Consider the following 18,155-nt stretch of genomic DNA (forward strand, 5'->3'; position numbering starts at 1 on the left):
ACAAGCCCCACTTGCCTCAGCACTCCCCTTCTCTAGGGCAAGGGTCTCAGTACAAGAAGAAGGAAAACACACATTTAAAGGTACAGAACGATCTCAGGCCTGACACTCGGGGCTTCTGCTCCAGCAATGTGGGATCAGACCTCACTCCTGATAAGGCAGTGACAGCCAGTGACCAGACGGGAAGTGTCACCTAAACACTGGCACCAGCTCTAGCTACTCCATCTCCAGCTCCACCCCCTACCAAGGTGAGAGCTTCCTGCACACACTGAGGAAAGATGTGACTTGAGGCCACATCAAATCTAACTCTTCCACCAAGGCCATTGGGCACACACAGTCTGTATAGGGATGATCCCACATAAGGTTGCTCCTTCAAGACAGCAATAGGTAACTGTTTCAAGTGAAATCATAGAGGCAGAGAAAGTTAACCAAAATGAAAAGGCACAGGACCTACTCTCAAATGAAAGAGCAAGAGAAAAACCTCATAAAAATAATGAAACAAATAAATAATCTATCAGATAAAACATTCAAACCACTGGTATTAAAAAAGTTAACTGAATTAGGGAAAAGATTTCATGTACATAGGGAACACTTCAATAAGGAACTAGAAAATATAAAAATGGCCCAATCAGAAATGAAGAATTTGACAGCTGAAATTAAAAAAAGCATACTAGAAGGAATGAATAGCAGACTAAGTGATAAAGCAGAACGGATAAATGATCTGGAAGATAGAATAATGGAAACCACCAAACCAGTATAGGAAAAAAAAAACAAATGTTAAATAATGAAAACGATTTAAGAGATCTGTATAAAAACATTAAGCATACCAATATTTGCATTATAGGTTTGCCACAGGGGCTACTGCCTCACCACAGTCCCCAGTCTGAGCTGAGTGAACACCCAGGCCTTGCTCACTCCATGCCACAAACAAAATGAAAACAATCTATGATATATTTGGGATAACATTAAACATGCCAAAATTCACATTATAGGGGTCCCAGAAAGAGAAGAGAGAGAAAAGGGGGTCAAGAATGTATTAGAGGAAATTATGGCTGAAAACATCCTGAGCCTGAAGAAAGAAACATATATCCAGGTACAGGAAGCAAAGAGGTTCCCAAACAAGATGAATCAAAACAGACCCACACCAAAACATATCATAATTAAAATAGCAAAATGATAGAGAATTCTAAAGACAGCAAGAGAAAAACAAAGAGTCATATACAATACCCCCATAAGGCTATCAGTTGATTTCTCTGCAGACACTTTGCAGGCCAGAATTCTGGGAGAGGCACAATATATTCAAAGTGCAGAAAGGGAAAAACCTATAACCTAGGATACATTATCCAGCAAGATTATCAATTCAAATTGAAGAAGAGATAAAGAACTTCTCAGAAAAGCAAAAACTAAAAGAGTTCATCAATACTAAATCTACCCTAAAAGAAATGTTGAAGGGTCTTCTCTAACTGAAGAAGTAGGAAACTATAGGAAAGGGAAAATCCCACTAGAAAAGGCTATATAGCAAGGACTGCGTATCAACCACTTAAATAAACCAATATGGAGACTAAAAGACAAAAAATTGTAAAATCAACTAGAATGACAATAAACAGTGAAGGGATAAACATGAAGATGTAGAATATGACATCAAAAATACAAAATGTGCTCTCCCAGAAGGCACTGTGACTGAGAGGATGCCGGGAAGGAAAGCTTTCTCCTGCAGATTCCAGTGCCTTATAGCTGATCTGCTACTGCTTTTCCCTGGGTACTGGGTCAGAAATGACCTTCAAGATGGTGGAGGAGTAAGATGTAGAGATCACCTTTCTCCCAACAAATACATCAAAAATACATCTACATGTAGAACAATTCCTACAGAACACCTACCAAATGCTGGCAGAAGACCTCAGACTTCCCAAAAGGCAAGAAAATCCCCACATACTTGGGTAGGGCAAAAGAAAAAAGAAAAAGCAGAGACAAAATAATAGGGATGGGACCTGCACAAGTGGGAGGGAGCTGTGAAGGAGGAAAGGATTCCACACGCTAGGAAGCCCCTTTGCAGGCGGAGACTGTGGGTGGCAGAGCGGGGAAGCTTCAGAGCCGTGGAGGAGAGCACAGCAAGAGGGGTTTGGAGGGCAAAGCAGAGGGATTCCCACACAGAGGATCAGAGCCGACCAGCACTCACCAGCCCGAGAGGCTTGTCTGCTCACCCACCAGGGCGGGTGGGGCTGGGAGCTGAGGGGGAAGATGGCAGAAGAGTAAGACGTGGAGATCAGCTTCCTCCCCACAGATACACCAGAAATACATCTACACGTGGAACAACTCCTACAGACCACCTACTGAACGCTGGCAGAAGACCTCAGACCTCCCAAAAGGCAAGAAACTCCCCACGTACCTGGGTAGGGCAAAAGAAAAAAGAAAAAGCAGAGATAAAAGAAAAGGGATGGAACCTGCACCTCTGGGAGGGAGCTGTGAAGGAGGAAAATTTTCCACACACTAGGGAGTCCCTTCACAGGTGGTGATGGGGATGGGCAGGGTTAAGCTTCAGAGTCACAGGGGAGAGCATAGCAACAGGGATACAGAAGGCAAAGTGAAGAGATTCCAGCAAAAAAATCAGTGCTGACCAGCACTCACCAACCTGAGATGCTTGTCTGCTCACCCACCAGGGCAGGTGGGGACTGGGAGCTGAGGCTCTGGCTTCAGAGGTCAGATCCCAGGGAGAGGACTAGGGTTGGCTGTGTGAAGACAGCCTGAAGGGGGCTAGTGCACCACAGCTAGCCAGGAGGGAGTCAGGAAAAACTCTGGACCTGCCAAAGAGGCAACAGACCATTGTTTTGAGGTGTGCAAGGACAGGGGGTTCCTGCTCCATGTGCGCACAGAAGGCAGAGCATTGCCTAAGTGAGCTCCAGAAATGAGCTTGAGCCACAGCTATCAGCTTGGACCCCAGAGATGGGCATGAGATGTTAAGGTTGTTACACAGCCTCCAACAATCCTGTGTGCAAGGGCAGGTTACTACTCACACACACCCCCGGAAGCCTGTGTAGCATGCCACTGCCAAGGTCCTGTGATCCAAGGACAACTTCCCCAGGAGAACACATGGCACACCTCAGGCTTTTGCAATGTCATAAAAGCCTCTGTCACCACAGGCTCACATCGCATTACAATTATGACTACTGTACCCCTCCCTCTCCACGGCCTGAGTTGGCAAGAGAGCGCTAATCAGCTGCTACTTTAACCCCCTCTGGTCTGCACGGGGAACAGATGCCTTAGGGCAGCCTACATGCAGAAGCAGGGCCAAAACCCAAGCTGAACCCCAGGAGATGTGTGAACAAAGAACAGAAAGAGAAATTTCTCTGTGCACCTCAGGAGCAGCAGAATAAATCCACACAGTCAAGTTGATAAGCCTGCATCTGTGGAATACCTGAATAGACAATGAATGTTCCCAAAATTGAGGTGGTGGACTTTGGGAGCAACTGTAGAATTGGGGTTTTCTTTCTGCATCTGATTTGTTTCTGGTTGTATATTTACTTACTTTAGTTTTTAGTGCTTGTTATCATTGGTGTATTTGTTTATTCGTTTGGTTACTCTCTTCCTTTTCTTTTTCTTTTTTACTTTTTTTTTTCATTTTTTCTCTTTTTATGAGTATGTATGTGTATGTTTCTTTGTGTGATTTTGTCTCCTTATGTTTGGTTTTACCATTTATCCTAGGGGTCTGTCTCTTCGTGGTTTTTTTTTTTCTTCCTTTTCTTCTGAGCCATGTGTCTGGCAGGGTTTTGGTGCCCCGGCCAGGTGTCAGACCTGAGCCTTTAAGGTGGGAGAGCTGAGTCCAGAACACAGGCCCACCAGAGACATCCTGGCCCCACATAATATCAATCGGTGAGAGATCTCCTAGAGATCTCTGACTCAACACTAAGGTCCAGCTCCACCCAATGGACAGCAAGCTCCAGTGCTGGATGGCCCATGCCAAACAACTAGCAACACAGGAACATAAACCCACCCATTAGCAGAGAGGATGCCAAAAGTCATACTAAGTTCACAGACACCGCAAAATATACCACTGCACATGGTCCTTCCCAGAAGGATAACAAGATCCAGCCCCACAACAAGAACACAGGCACCAGTCCCCCCCCCACCAGGAAGCCTACACAAGCCACTGAAACAACCTTACCCACTGGGGGCAGACATCAAAAACAACTGGAACTATGAAGCTGCAGCCTGTGAAAAGGAGACACAAACACAGTAAGTCAAGCAAAATGGGAAGACAGAGAAATATACAGCAGATAAAAGAGCAAAGTAAAAACCCACCAGACCAAACAAATGAAGAGGAAATAAGAAGTCTACCTGAAAAAGAATGCAGAGTAATGATAGTAAAGATAATCCAAAATCTTGAAAATAGAATAGAGAAAATACAAGAAACGTTTAACAGGGACTTAGAAGACTTAAAGAGCAAACAGACAATGATGAACAACACAATACATGAAATTAAAAATACTCTAGAAGGAATCAAAAGAAGAATAACTGAGGCAGAAGAACACATAAGTTACCTGGAAGATAAAGTATTGGAAATAACTGCCACAGAGCAGAATAAAGAAAAAATAAAGAAAAGAATTGAGGACAGTTTCAGAGACCTCTGGGACAATGTTAAATGCGCCAACATTCGAATTATAGGAGTTGCAGAAGAAGAAGAAAAAAACAAAGGGTCTAAGAAAATATTTGAAGAGATTATAGCTGAAAACTTCCCTAACATGGGAAAGGAAATAGTAGTGAATTCCAGGAAGCACAGAGAATCCCACATAGGATAAATCCAAGGAGAAACATGCCAAGACACACAGTAATCAAACTAACAAAAATTAAATACAAAGACAAAATATTAAAAGCAGCAAGGGAAAAACAACAAATAACATACAAGGCAATCCCCATAAGGTTAACAGATGATGTTTCATCAGAAATTCTGCAAGCCAGAAGGGACTGGCAGGACATATTTAAAGTGATGAAAGCAAAAAACCTATAACCAAGATTTCTCTATCCAGCAAGGATATCATTCAGATTCAACGGAGAAATTAAAACATTTACAGACAAGCAAAATTTAAGAGAATTCAGCACCACCAAACCAGCCTTACAACAAATGCTAAAGGAACTTCACTAGGCAGGAAACACAAGGGAAGGAAAAGACTTACAATAACAAACCCAAAACAATTAAGAAAATGGTAATAGGAACATGCATATCAATAATTACCTTAAATGTAAATGGATTAAATGCTCCAAGCAGAAGACAAAGACTGGCTGAATGGATACAAAAATAAGACCTGTACATACACTGCCTACAAGAGACCAACTTCAGACCTAGGGACACATACAGGCTGAAAGTGAGGGGATGGAAAAAGGTATTCCATGCAAATGGAAATTAAAAGAAACCTGGAGTAGCAATACTCATATCAGACAAAACAGACTTTAAAATAAACACTATTACAAGATACAAAGAAGGACACTACATAACAATCAAGGGTTCAATCCAAGAATAAGATATACCAATTGTAAATACTTATACACCCAATATAGGAGCACCTGAGTACATAAGCCAAATGCTAACAGCCAGAAAAGGGGAAATTGACAATAACACAAACATAGTAGGGGGCTTTAACTCCCCACTTTCACCAATGGGCAGATTATCCAAAATGAAAATAAATAAGGAAACACAAGCATTAAAGGACACATTAGTCCAGATGCACTTAATTGATATTTAAAGGACATTCCAAACAAAAACAACAGAATACACATTTTTCTCAAGTGCTCATGGAACATTCTCCAGGATAGATCATATCTTGGGTCACAAATCAAGCCTTGGTAAATTTAAGAAAATTGAAATCATATCAAGTACCTTTTCTGGCCACAATGCTATGAGACTAGATATCAATTACAGGAAAAGATCTGTAAAAAATACAAACACATGGAGCCAAAAAAATACACTACTAAATAACTAAGATATCAGTGAATAAATCAAAGAGGAAATCAAGAAGTACCTAGAAACAAATAACAAAGAAAATAGGATGGCCCAAAATCAATGGGATGCCCCAGAAGCAGTTCTAAGAGGGAAGTTTATAGCAATTACAATCCTACCTCAAGAAGCAAGAAATATTTCAAATGAACAACCTAACCTTACACCTAAAGCACGTAGAGAAAGAAGAACAATAACACCAACAACAACAACAAAAAAACCAGAGTTAGTAAAGAAATCATAAAGATCAGATCAGAAAAAAATAAAAAGGAAATGAAGAAAACAATAGCAAAGATCAATAAAACCAAAAGCTGATTCTTTGAGAAGGTAGACAAAACTGATAAAACATTAGCTACATTCATCAAGAAAAAATGGGAGAAGACTCAAATCAATAGAATTAGAAATGAAAAAGGAGAAGTAACAACTGACACTGCAGAAATACAAAGGATCATGAGAGACTACTACAAGCAATTATATGCCAATAAAATGGAAAACCTGGAAGAAATAGACAAATTCTTAGAAAAGTACAAACCTCCAAGACTGAACCAGGAAGAAATAGAAAATATGAACAGGCCAACAAAAGCACTGAAATTGAAACTGTGATTAAAAATCTTCCAACTAACAGAATCCAAGGACCAGATGGATTCAAAGGTGAATTCTATCAAACATTTAGAGAAGTGCTAACACCTATCCTTCTCAAACTCTTCCAAAATATAGCAGAGTGAGGAACACTCCCAAACTCATCTACAAGGTCACCATCACCCTAATACCAAAGCCAGACAAAGATGTCACAGAAAAAGAAAACTACAGATCAATATCACTGATGAAATAGATGCAAAAATCCTCAATAAACTACTAGCAAAAAGAATCCAACAGCACATTAAAAGGATCATACACCATGATCAAGTTGGGTTTATCCCAGGAGTGCAAGGATTCTTCAATATATGCAAGTAAATCTATGTGATACAACATATTAACAAACTGAAGGATAAAAACCATATGATAATCTCAATAGAGGCAAGAAAAGTTTTTGACAAAATTCAGCAACATTTATGATTAAAAACTATCCAGAAAGTGGGCATAGAGGGAACCTACCTCAACATAATAAAGATCATATATGACAAACCCACAGCCAATGTCGCTCTCAATGGTGAAAAATTGAAACCATTTCCTCTAAGATTAGGAAAAAGACAAGGTGACTCACTGTCACCACTATTATCCAACATAGTTTTGGAAGTTTTAGTGACAGCAATCAGAGAAGAAAAAGAAACCAAAGGAATCCAAATCGGAAAAGAAGTAAAACTCTCACTGTTTGCAGATGACATGACACTATACATAGAAAATCATAAAGGTGCTACCAGAAAACTACTAGAGCAAAATAATGCATTTGGTAAATTAGCAGGATACAAAATTAATGAACAGAAATCTCTTGCATTCCTATACACTAACGACAAGAAATCTGAAAGAGAAATTAAAGAAACACTCCTATTTACCATTACAACAAAAAGAATAAAATACCTAGGAATAAACCTACCTAAGGAGTCAAAAGACCTGTAAGCAGAAAACTATAAGACAGTGATCAATGAAATTAAAGGTGATACAAACAGATGGAGAGATATACCATGTTCTTCCATTGGAAGAATCAACACTGTGAAAATGACTATACTACCCAGGGCAATCTACAGATTCAATGCAATCCCTATCAAACTACAAATGACATTTTCCACAGAACTAGAACAAAAAATTTCACAATGTGTATGGAAACACAAAAGACCCCAAATAGCCAAAGTAATCTTGAGAAAGAAAAATGGAACTGGAGGAATAGGCTCCCTGGCTTCAGACTATACTACAAAGCTACATTAACCAAGACAGTATGATACTGGCACAGAAACAAATATAGATCACTGGAAAAGTATAGAAAGCTCAGAGACAAACCCACACATGGATGATCACCTTAAATTTGACAAAGGAGGCAAGAATATACAATGGAGAAAAGACAGCCTCTTCAACAAGTGGTGCTGGGAAAACTGGACAGCTACATGTGAAAGAATGAAATTAGAACACTTCCTGGCACCATACACAAAAATGTACTCAAAATGGATTAAAGGCCTAAATGTAAGGCCAGACACTGTAAAACTCTTAGAGGAAAACATACCCAGAACACTTTGTGACATAAATCACAGCAAGATCCTTTTTGACCCCTCCTAGAGAAATGGAAATAAAAACAAAAATAAATAAATGGTACGTAATGACACCTAAAATCTTTGCACAGTAAAGGAAACCATAAACAAGACGAAAATACAGCTCTCGGAACTGGAAAAAAATATTTGCAAATAAAGCAACTGACAAAGGATTAATCTCCAAAATATACAAGCAGCTCATGCAGCTCAATATCAATAAAAACCCAACCCAAACCAAACATAGGCAGAAGACCTAAATAGACATTTCTCCAAAGAAGATATACATATTGCCATCAAACAGATGAGAGGATGCTCAACAACACTAATCATTAGAGAAATGCAAATCAAAACTACAATGCGGTATCACCTCACACAATTCAGAATTGCTATCATCAAAAAATCTACAAACAATAAATGTTGGAGAGGGTGTGGAGAAAAAGGAACCCTCTTGCACTCTTAGTCGGAATGTAAATTGATACAGCCACCATGGAGAACAGTATGGAGGTTCCTTAAAAAACTAAAAATAGAACTACCATTTGACCTAGCAATTCCACTACTGAGTATATACCCTGAGATAACAATAATTCAAAAAGAGACAGGTACCACAGTGTTCATTGCAGCACTGTTTACAATAACGAGGACATGAAAACAACCTAAATGTCCATAGACAAGTGAATGGATAAAGAAGATGTGACACATATATACAATGGAATATTACTCAGCCATAAAAAGAAATGAAATTGAATTATTTGTTGTTAGGTGGATGTACCTATAGTCTGTCATATAGAGTGAAGTTGGTCAGAAAGAGAGAAATAAATTCCGTATGTTAACACATGTATATATGGAATCCAAAAAAAAAAGTTTCTGACAAATCTAGGCACCGGACAGAAATAAAGACACAGATGTAGAGAATGCACTTGAGTACATAGGGAAGACCAAGTGTATGCTGGGATGAAGTGAGAGAGTAGCATTGACATATATACACTACCAAATGTAAAATAGATAGCTAGTGGGAAGCAGCTACATAGCTCAGGGAGATCATCTTTGTGCTTTGTGACCACCTAGAGGGGTGGGATAGGGAGTGTGGGAGGGAGACTCAAGAGGGAGGGTATATGGGGATCTCTCTCTCTCTCTCTCTCTCTCTCTCTCTCTATATATATATATATATATATATATATATATATATATACATATAGCTGATTCACTCTCTTATACAGCAGCAAGTAACACAACATTATAAAGCAATACCCCAATAAAGATGTAAAAAGAACACAAAATATGAGTTGGGAGAGTAAAAAATGTAGATCTTTTATAATGTGTTTGAACTTAAAAAAGTACCAATTTAAAACAAGTGGATATAATTATGTGTCAACATATATGGACTCCATGGCAACCACAAATCAGGAACACACAATGGATACACAAAAACAAAAATAAATGAACTCAAGCATACCATTAAGGAAAATCATCAAGCCACAAGGAAAGAAACAAAAATAAGAATTAAACAAGGAAGAACTACAAAATGAACCCTAATGCAAGTAATAAAATGGCAATAAGGCATACCTATCAATAATTACTTTAAATTTCAGTGGCCTAAATGCATCAATCAAAAGACATAGGGTGGCTGATTGGATAAAAGAAAACACCAGGACAATCTCTATGCTGCCTACAAGAGAAGCAGTTCAGAAGTAAAGACACACACAGACTGAAAGTGATGCGATTGAAAATGATATTTCATGCAAATGGAAATGACTAGGAAGTGGAGTTAGCAATACTCATTTCAGACAAAATAGACTTTAACCCAAAGAAATATAGTGAAAGACAAAGAAGGGCATTATACCATGATAAGGAGATTAGTACAAGAAGAGAATATCACAATTGTTAACACATATGTACCCAATACAGGAGCACCTAAATATACAAAGTAAATACTAAGAGACATTAAAGGATAAACTGACAATAGTACAATAATATTAGGGGACTTTAACACCTCACTTCCATCAGTGGACAGATCATCCACACAGAAGATCAATATGGCCACAGTGACCTTAAATGACACTATAGACTAGTTGGACTTAATAGAGAGCTACAGTACATTCTATCCAAACACAGCAGAATACATATTCTTTTCCAGTACACATGGACCATTCTCCAGTATAGATCACATGCTAGACCATAAAACAAGCCTCAACGAATTTAATAGGACAGAAATTATATCAAGCATATTTTCTGAGCACAAAAGGATGAAACTGGAAAACACCTGCATAAAGAAAAATGAAAAAACAAACGAACACATGGATACTGAACAACATGCTAGTTAAAAACCAATGGGTCAATGAAGAAATCAAAGAAGAAATCAGAAAATACCAGGAGACAAATGAAAATGGAAACACAACATTCCTAAATCTCTGGGATGCAGCAAAAGCTCTTCTAAGAGGGAAATTTATAGCAATACAGGCTTTAATCAAGAAAGAGGAAAAATCTCAGATAAAGAACCTAACCTACCACCTGAAAGAATTAGAAAAATTATGACAAAGAAAGATCAAAGTCATCAGAAGGAAAGAAATAATCAAGATCATAGAGGAGTTAAATAAAATAGAGAGTAAATAATAGAAAAGAGCAATGAAACCAAAAGGCAGTTTTTTGAAAAGATAATAAAAATAGATTAAACCTTTACCCAGGTTCACCAGGAAGAAATGAGAGAACCCAAATTAACAAAATAAGAAATAAAAGAGGAAAAATAATTAACAATACCACAGAGATACAAAAAATCACAAGTGAATACTATGAACAGTTATATGCCAGCAAATTGGACAACTTAGAAAAAATGGAAAAATTCTAGAAACATACAACATGCCAAGACTGAATCACGAGAAAACAGACAATTTGAACAGTCAAATTACTAGTAGTGAAATTGAATTTTTAATAAAAAAATACTCCTAACAAACAAAAGTCATGACTGGACAGCTTCACAGGGGAATTCTACCAAATATAGAAAGGAGAGATAATATCTTTCTCAAATTATTCCAAAAAATTTAAGAGGATGAAACACTCCTAAATTCATTATATGAAGCTACCATTACCCTGATACTAAAACAAACAAAAACACTACAATAAAAGAGAACTACAAGCCAATATCTTTGATTAATATAGAGGCAAAAATTATCAACAAAATATTTGCAAACTGAATTCAACAACATATAAAAATGGTCACAAAACATGATCCATGTTGGATTTATTCATGGGACTCAAGGATGTTTCAACGTTCACAAATCAATCAATGTGACACAGTAACAAAAGGAAGGATAAAAATCACATTAGCAGATGCAGAAAATGCATTTGACAAAATTCAACATCCATTCATGATACAAACTCTCATCAAAGTGGTTATACAGGGAACGTATCTCAACACAATAAAGGCCATTTATGAAAACTCACAGCTAACATTATTGTCAATGGTGAAAAGCTGAAATCCTTTCCTCCATATTCAGAAACAAGACAAGGTGAGAAGTAGTATTCTCACCACTTCTTTTTAACATAGTATTGGAAGTCCTAGCTACAGCAATCAGACAAGAAAAAGAAATAAAAGGCATCCAAATTGGACGTGAAGAAGTAAAACTGTTATTATTTGAAGATGGCAGTATACTATACGTAGAAAACAATGAAGTCTCCACCGTAAAACACTAGAATTAATAAATAAATTCAGTGGACTTGCAGGATACAAGATTAATATACAGAAATCTGTGGCTTTTCTATACACTAATAATGAACTATCAGGAAGAGAGAATGTAAAAAAAAAATCCCATTTAAAATCACATCTAAAAGAATAAAATATCTATGAATAAACTTAACCAAATAGGTGAAAGGCCTATACTCTGAAAACTATAAAATACTGATGAAAGAATTCGAGGATGATACAAAGAAATGGAAAGGTATCCTATGCTATTACTTTGGAAGAATTAATATTTTTAAAATGGCCCTACTACCCAAAGCAACCTACAGATTTAACGAAGTCCCTGCCAAAATACCCATGATATTTTTCACAGAACTAGAACAAATAATCCTAAATTTCATATGGAACCACAAAAGACCATGAATTTACCAAAATAATCTTGAGAAAAAGAACAAAGCTGGAGGTCTCACCCTCCCTGACTTCGGACTATACTACAAAGCTACAGTAATCAAAAAAGCATGGTACTGGCACAAAAATACACACAAAGATCAATGGAACAGGATAGGAAGCCCAGAAATAAACCATGCACTTATGGTCAATTCATATATGACAAAGGAGCTAAGGAAATAAAATGGAGAAAACACAGTCACTTCAACAAGTGGTGCTGAGAAAACTGGACAGCTACATGTAAAACAATGATATTAGAACATTTACTCACATCAAACACAAAAATAAACTCAAAATTGATTAAAGACCTAAATGTAAGACCTGAAACTATAAAATTCCTAGAAGAAAACATAGGAGGAACAGTCTTTGAAATAAATTGGAGAACTATTTTTTTGGATCTGTCCCCTAAGGCAAAAGAAATAAAAGCAAAAATAAACAAAAGAGACCTAGTTAAAATTAAAAGCTTTTACACAGCAAAGGGAACCATCAACAAAATGAAAAAACCTATGGGACAGGAGAAAATATTTACAAATAATATGTCCAACAAGTTTTAATATCCAAAATACATAAACAGTTCATACAACTTAATACATTTTATTATATATTTATTAGTTTTTTTCATATTTCTTAAACCAATATTTGTCTCAACAGAAAGCCAGGAAACTTTTCTGTAATATCTAATACTTTCCTCAGATTTCAGGGATGAAAAGTATGTGGTGTATTTATATCCATTGATATGGTTTTCAAAACTACGCTGAAAATGCTATCTTTTCATTTTCTCATTAAGGTATACTTTTTAAAAAATTATTTGTTTTATATATTGGCTGCATTGGGTCCTCATTGCTGCATGCAGGCTTTCTCTAGTTGTGGATAGCAGGGGCTACTCTGTTGCGGTGTGTTGGCTTCTCAGAGCACAGGCTCAGTAGTTGTGGCACACGGGCTTAGGTGCTCCATGGCATGTGGGATCTTCCTGGACCAGGGATCAAACCCCTGCTCCCTGCATTGCCAGGCAGATTCTTAACCACTGCACCACCTGGGAAGTCCCTCATTAAGGTATACTTTCATCTATCAATCTATAATTACCATTTTATAAATATGATGATTCAAGTCATAAATTACTTTCTTCTTTTTCTAGATAAAGAAAACTACAATTCCAAACTAGGAAAATGACAATTTTTAAACTGCAAAAAATAAACTTTTAAAATGAGGATAAACTTTTTTTTAACCAACTTTGTGATTTTTTTATTGATGGACGACAACTTTAGACTCTAGGTATCACTAGCTGTGTAGAATTAGAGATGTAGCATCGTAGAGGAGCAGGCAGCAGAATTAAACAGCAGACATAGGGCAATGTCAATCTTCATTATTTTGCCCATTTTTCATTATGTGTACACAGAAGCGTGAATGCAATTTGAAATCTCTTAATGGCAATAAAGTTACAATCACTCATCTATATTGCTAACATCTTAGCTCCAATATTTCACTTGCAATGTGCACATAAGCATCTTCTCATCACACAATTGTTAGTCAATTTTTTCCTATTAGGAAACAGCAACTTAATTTTTGTGTTTATTTATCTTTTGAAGTAAAAACTATTTCTTCTCAGATAATAGCTCATTTTTATCATTTATCAAAAAATTAAATGGTGGGGGAGGAAAGTGTGATGTATTAAAAAATTTACTTTTTAAGGAAAGATAAAATTCATTTCAACAAATTTAAAAGTGTTGTTACTGGTGCAGGATCTATTCTACTGTACAGTTAGATGGAGAATCGGCATTATTTCAGAAATATGTTTTTTTTTTCCCGTACAATTTCTTTTTTTTTTTCATCTTTACTGGAGTACAATTGCTTTACAATGGTGTGTTAGTTTCTGCTTTATAACAAAGTGAATCAGTTATACATATACATATGTTCCCATATCTCTTCCCTCTTGCGACTCCCTCCCTCCCACCCTCCCTATCCCACCCCTCCAGGTGGTCACAAAGCACCAAGTTGATCTCCCTGTGCTATGCAGCTGCTTCCCACTATCTATTTTACGTTTGGTAGTGTATATATGTCCATGTCACTCTCTCACTTTGTCACAGCTTACCCTCCCCCCCCCATATCAAGTCCATTCTCTAGTAGGTCTGTGTCTTTATCCCGGTCGTACCCCTAGGTTCTTCATGACATTTTTTTTTCTTAGATTCCATATATATGTGTTAGCATATGGTATTTGTCTTTCTCTTTCTGACTTACTTCTCTCTGTATGACAGACGCTAGGTCCATCCACCTCATTACAAATAACTCAATTTCATTTCTTTTTATGGCTGAGTAATATCCCATTGTATATATGTGCCACATCTTCTTTATTCACTCATCTGTCAGTGGACACTTAGATTGCTTTCATGTTCTGGCTATTGTAAATAGTGCTGCAATGAACACTGTGGTACATGTCTCTTTTTGAATTATGGTTTTCTCAGGGTATATGCCCTGAGAAAATGCCCAGTATATGCCCAGTAGTTGGATTGCCCTGAGTATATGCCCAGTAGTTGGATTGCTGGGTCATATGGTAGCTCTATTTTTAGTTTTTTAAGGAACCTCCATACTGTTCTCCATAGTGGCTGTATCAATTTACATTCCCACCAAGAGTGCAAGAGGGTTCCCTTTTCTCCACACCCTCTCCAGCATTTATTGTTTGTAGATGTTTAATGATGGTGATTTTGACCACTGTGAGCTGATACCTCTTTGTGGTTTTGATTTGCATTTCTCTAATGATTAGTGATGTTGAGCATCCTTTCATATGTGAACTCAAAATGGATTAAAGACCTAAATGTAAGGCCAGACACTGTGAAACTCTTAGAGGAAAACATAGGCAGAACACTCTATGACATAAATCACAGCAAGATCCTTTTGGACCCACCTCCTAGAGAAATGGAAATAAAAACAAAAATAAACAAATGAGACCTAATGAAACTTCAAAGCTTTTGCACAGCAAAGGAAAGCATAAACAAGATGAAAAGACAACCCTCAGAATGGGAAAAAATATTTGCAAATGAAGCAACTGACAAAGGATTAATCTCCAATATATACAAGCAGCTCATGTAGCTCTATATTAAAAAAACAACACAGTCCAAAACTGGGTGGAAGACCTAAATAGACATTTCTCCAAAGAAGATATACAGATCGTGTATTTTGTTAAGTCAAGTGACAATCTATTTCAATCAAATGATTTTGATTTGGAAATTAGAAGTTAACATAAACTATGTTGTGCACAAAGTCCAAGGTGTCTCCTTTCATTCTAGCCCATTTTTGCAACAGGGAGAAAGAGTTTCTCTCTAAAGAGTCACTGAAGATAGGAGGGAAGTCGGTGAGACTTGGTGCTCAATAAGCAGTGTTGGGCACAGACAGTGACAGCTACAGCAGGTCCACATGGCAGTAATACAAGAAGTAGGCTGTGCACTCAGTAGTGGGCTTCAACACTTGGTATTGGTTAATCACCTTGACCATCTGGTCGTTGATGTGCAGCCAGCCGTTCAGACCAATCTGGAAGACATCCATGTTGTAGTGGCCACCAGTGTTGCTGCTGCTGTGGTGGTAGACCACTGCAAATAGCCTATAGGCTCTGTGACATTTAAAATTCTTATTTTTTAACCCCTGGAGAAAGCAGTTCTTTATTAATTTCCAAGTCTACAGGATATCCAATATTTTTTATAAGCTTCTGACTTCCACCAGTCTTCTCGTAAAGAAACCATTTCAGGTACAACATGTGAAAAAGAGGGAGTTTTTCCAGAGTAACTCTTCAACTGATCTCAACCTCTTGTTTGTTTTTGGTGGTATAACCCTGGACAGATTCTCTTGTCACCAAGCTTTCCAATGCATCCTGGATGGTGCATATCTTGTCCAACTGGATATCCAGCTGCAACGTGAAGAACGGCTGCAGGGTGGCAGACACTTCTGAACTCTGCTGGTAAACCACAGACCTGGTGTGTTCACCAAAAATGCCAGTGATTGGGGTCTGGACAAAATCCGCCTGGTGAATGAACAAGGTCTTATTTCAGGGGCCAACTTGCTCCCATTAGTCCTCATTTCATTTGCCTGGTTCTTCCTGCTTGTCTTTGTTCACTGAGTGGCTTTTGGGTCCATTGGAAATAGTAAGTTTTTCATTATTTGCTGAGAGAAGTTTCTTTAGGTTCAGCATTTCCTCATAAAATCCATTTAGAATGAAGCCTAAGTACTCCTCAGCATCTTTTTGGTGACCCTTTTCAGAAAGGCTCGACTTGATAACTGTCAGGAGTCTATAAGTATACGTTGGTTCAAAGGCAGCTCCAGGGCGGATATCCCTCATGATCCCCAAGAGCTTGTCTGGGTTTTGGAGGCACTGGCATATTAGTAAACTTATTCATTAGCCGAACAAAGCTATCTATCATGGGTGTGGATATACAAGGCCTCTGCACTTTTGAATGCAGAGGAATGAACTTCATCAGGTGATACATCAGAGGGCAAGCAACCAATGCCTGGAGTGTAGCATTAATGTAGCCCCAATTTCCTTTATTGATCAGCCCGCGGGGTTGCAATGACACTGGTTTATGAATCAAGGTTACGTTCTCCAGTAACTCTGCAATCTTTATGGCTACAGGATCCTCTGAAACTGGAACCAGCCCTTCCTTGACTTCAGCCTGCTTTTCAGAGACCAGGGTAGAAGTGGCGGGAGGGAAATACTTAGTTTCCATGGAAACCACAGACAAGGAGGGAGAGGGGAGGGGAGGGGGTAGGAGGAAGAGGGCTTAGAATCCTGAAAAAGACTGGCCCACGATTTTGCAGGCCAACTGGTGGGAGCAGGGCCTACCACAGAGGCCCGGGCATCTGCAGGAGGGGAGGTGCTCTTAGCTTTCTCAGGGTCCATGTCCGAGCTTGCACAGTGTGCAACTCCACCCTGTTGGCAGCTGTGCCCTCAACCAAGGATTCAAGTATTTGTGCATTGGCACCTCCAAGGTTCTCAGTAGTATCAGTCCCAACCTAAGGCTGAGCCACAGCTGTCCTCAAAAGGTTGTCCATGGCAGCCTCTGTGTGGTAGCAAGATTATTCAATGTCAGCCCTATGGCAGGCAGCCCTCATGCTGCCCCTGCAGTCCTGGCCCTGCTGATGAAGGCTCTAGGAAAGAACCACTAGGCACAGCATCACTGCTGAAGTCCGTGGCATCCTGGGGGCTGCCACAAGTTCTGGGTGTCCCTGACAGGGACACATCACCCATCAACTTTGCATCCTCTGCGCTTACACTGTTCTGGACTCTGGGATTGACATGGCCATTGACCAGGGCTTCTGTGGAAGTATACACTCGCTGCCATCTTTCAAGTAACTCTACCCAGGTGGACTTTTTTTTGTTTTTGTTTTCTTTTTACGCTCCCTTTGTCCAAGACCACCCAAGATGCCATCATTTTCTAAAACTTCCACCTCCACGTTAGTGCTGCCATCCAGAGCAAGGGCAGAGCCTGGGTACTGGTAGTTGGTGGAGCTACAGTTCACTTCTGTATCTATGTCATCAGGGATCTTTTGGAAAGCTGTGCAAATAAGGATAAATTCAGGGGCCTAAGGATTCAATGTGCTTGAAATACTGTATGTAGTTGGGAGTTCTTGGCAAAGTGTCAGTGGGTTCAGTTACTTCATTAACACCAAATTCAATTCTCTAATAGTCTTCTCCATTAGGTAGTTCATCAGCAGCTTGTGCACCAGGCAGAACTGCTCCACTACATAGACGATGCTCAACGGAAGAGCAAGGAGTCACAAAGAACTAATGGAATTCATCAGAGCTAAAATCTCCAAAAATATACTGTGGGTTGTGGAGGGCCATGGAGGCCTGTTTCAATGAGCCTCGGTGCTCGACTGACTCCTCACG

At 38.6% G+C, this 18,155-nt stretch overlaps 1 protein-coding gene and 1 pseudogene across 1 annotated transcript in view; both read right to left on the reverse strand.

The window, feature by feature from the left end:
- Nucleotides 1-18,155, reverse strand: part of DACH2 (dachshund family transcription factor 2) — a 638,219-nt gene that overhangs the window by 278,576 nt on the left and 341,488 nt on the right. The gene's annotated exons all lie outside the window — the stretch shown is intronic.
- Nucleotides 15,677-18,119, reverse strand: LOC132513826 (ubiquitin carboxyl-terminal hydrolase 10-like; annotated as a pseudogene).

This window comes from Lagenorhynchus albirostris, chromosome X (genome assembly GCF_949774975.1).
Source record: "Lagenorhynchus albirostris chromosome X, mLagAlb1.1, whole genome shotgun sequence".
In the NCBI taxonomy this organism is placed as follows: domain Eukaryota; kingdom Metazoa; phylum Chordata; class Mammalia; order Artiodactyla; family Delphinidae; genus Lagenorhynchus; species Lagenorhynchus albirostris.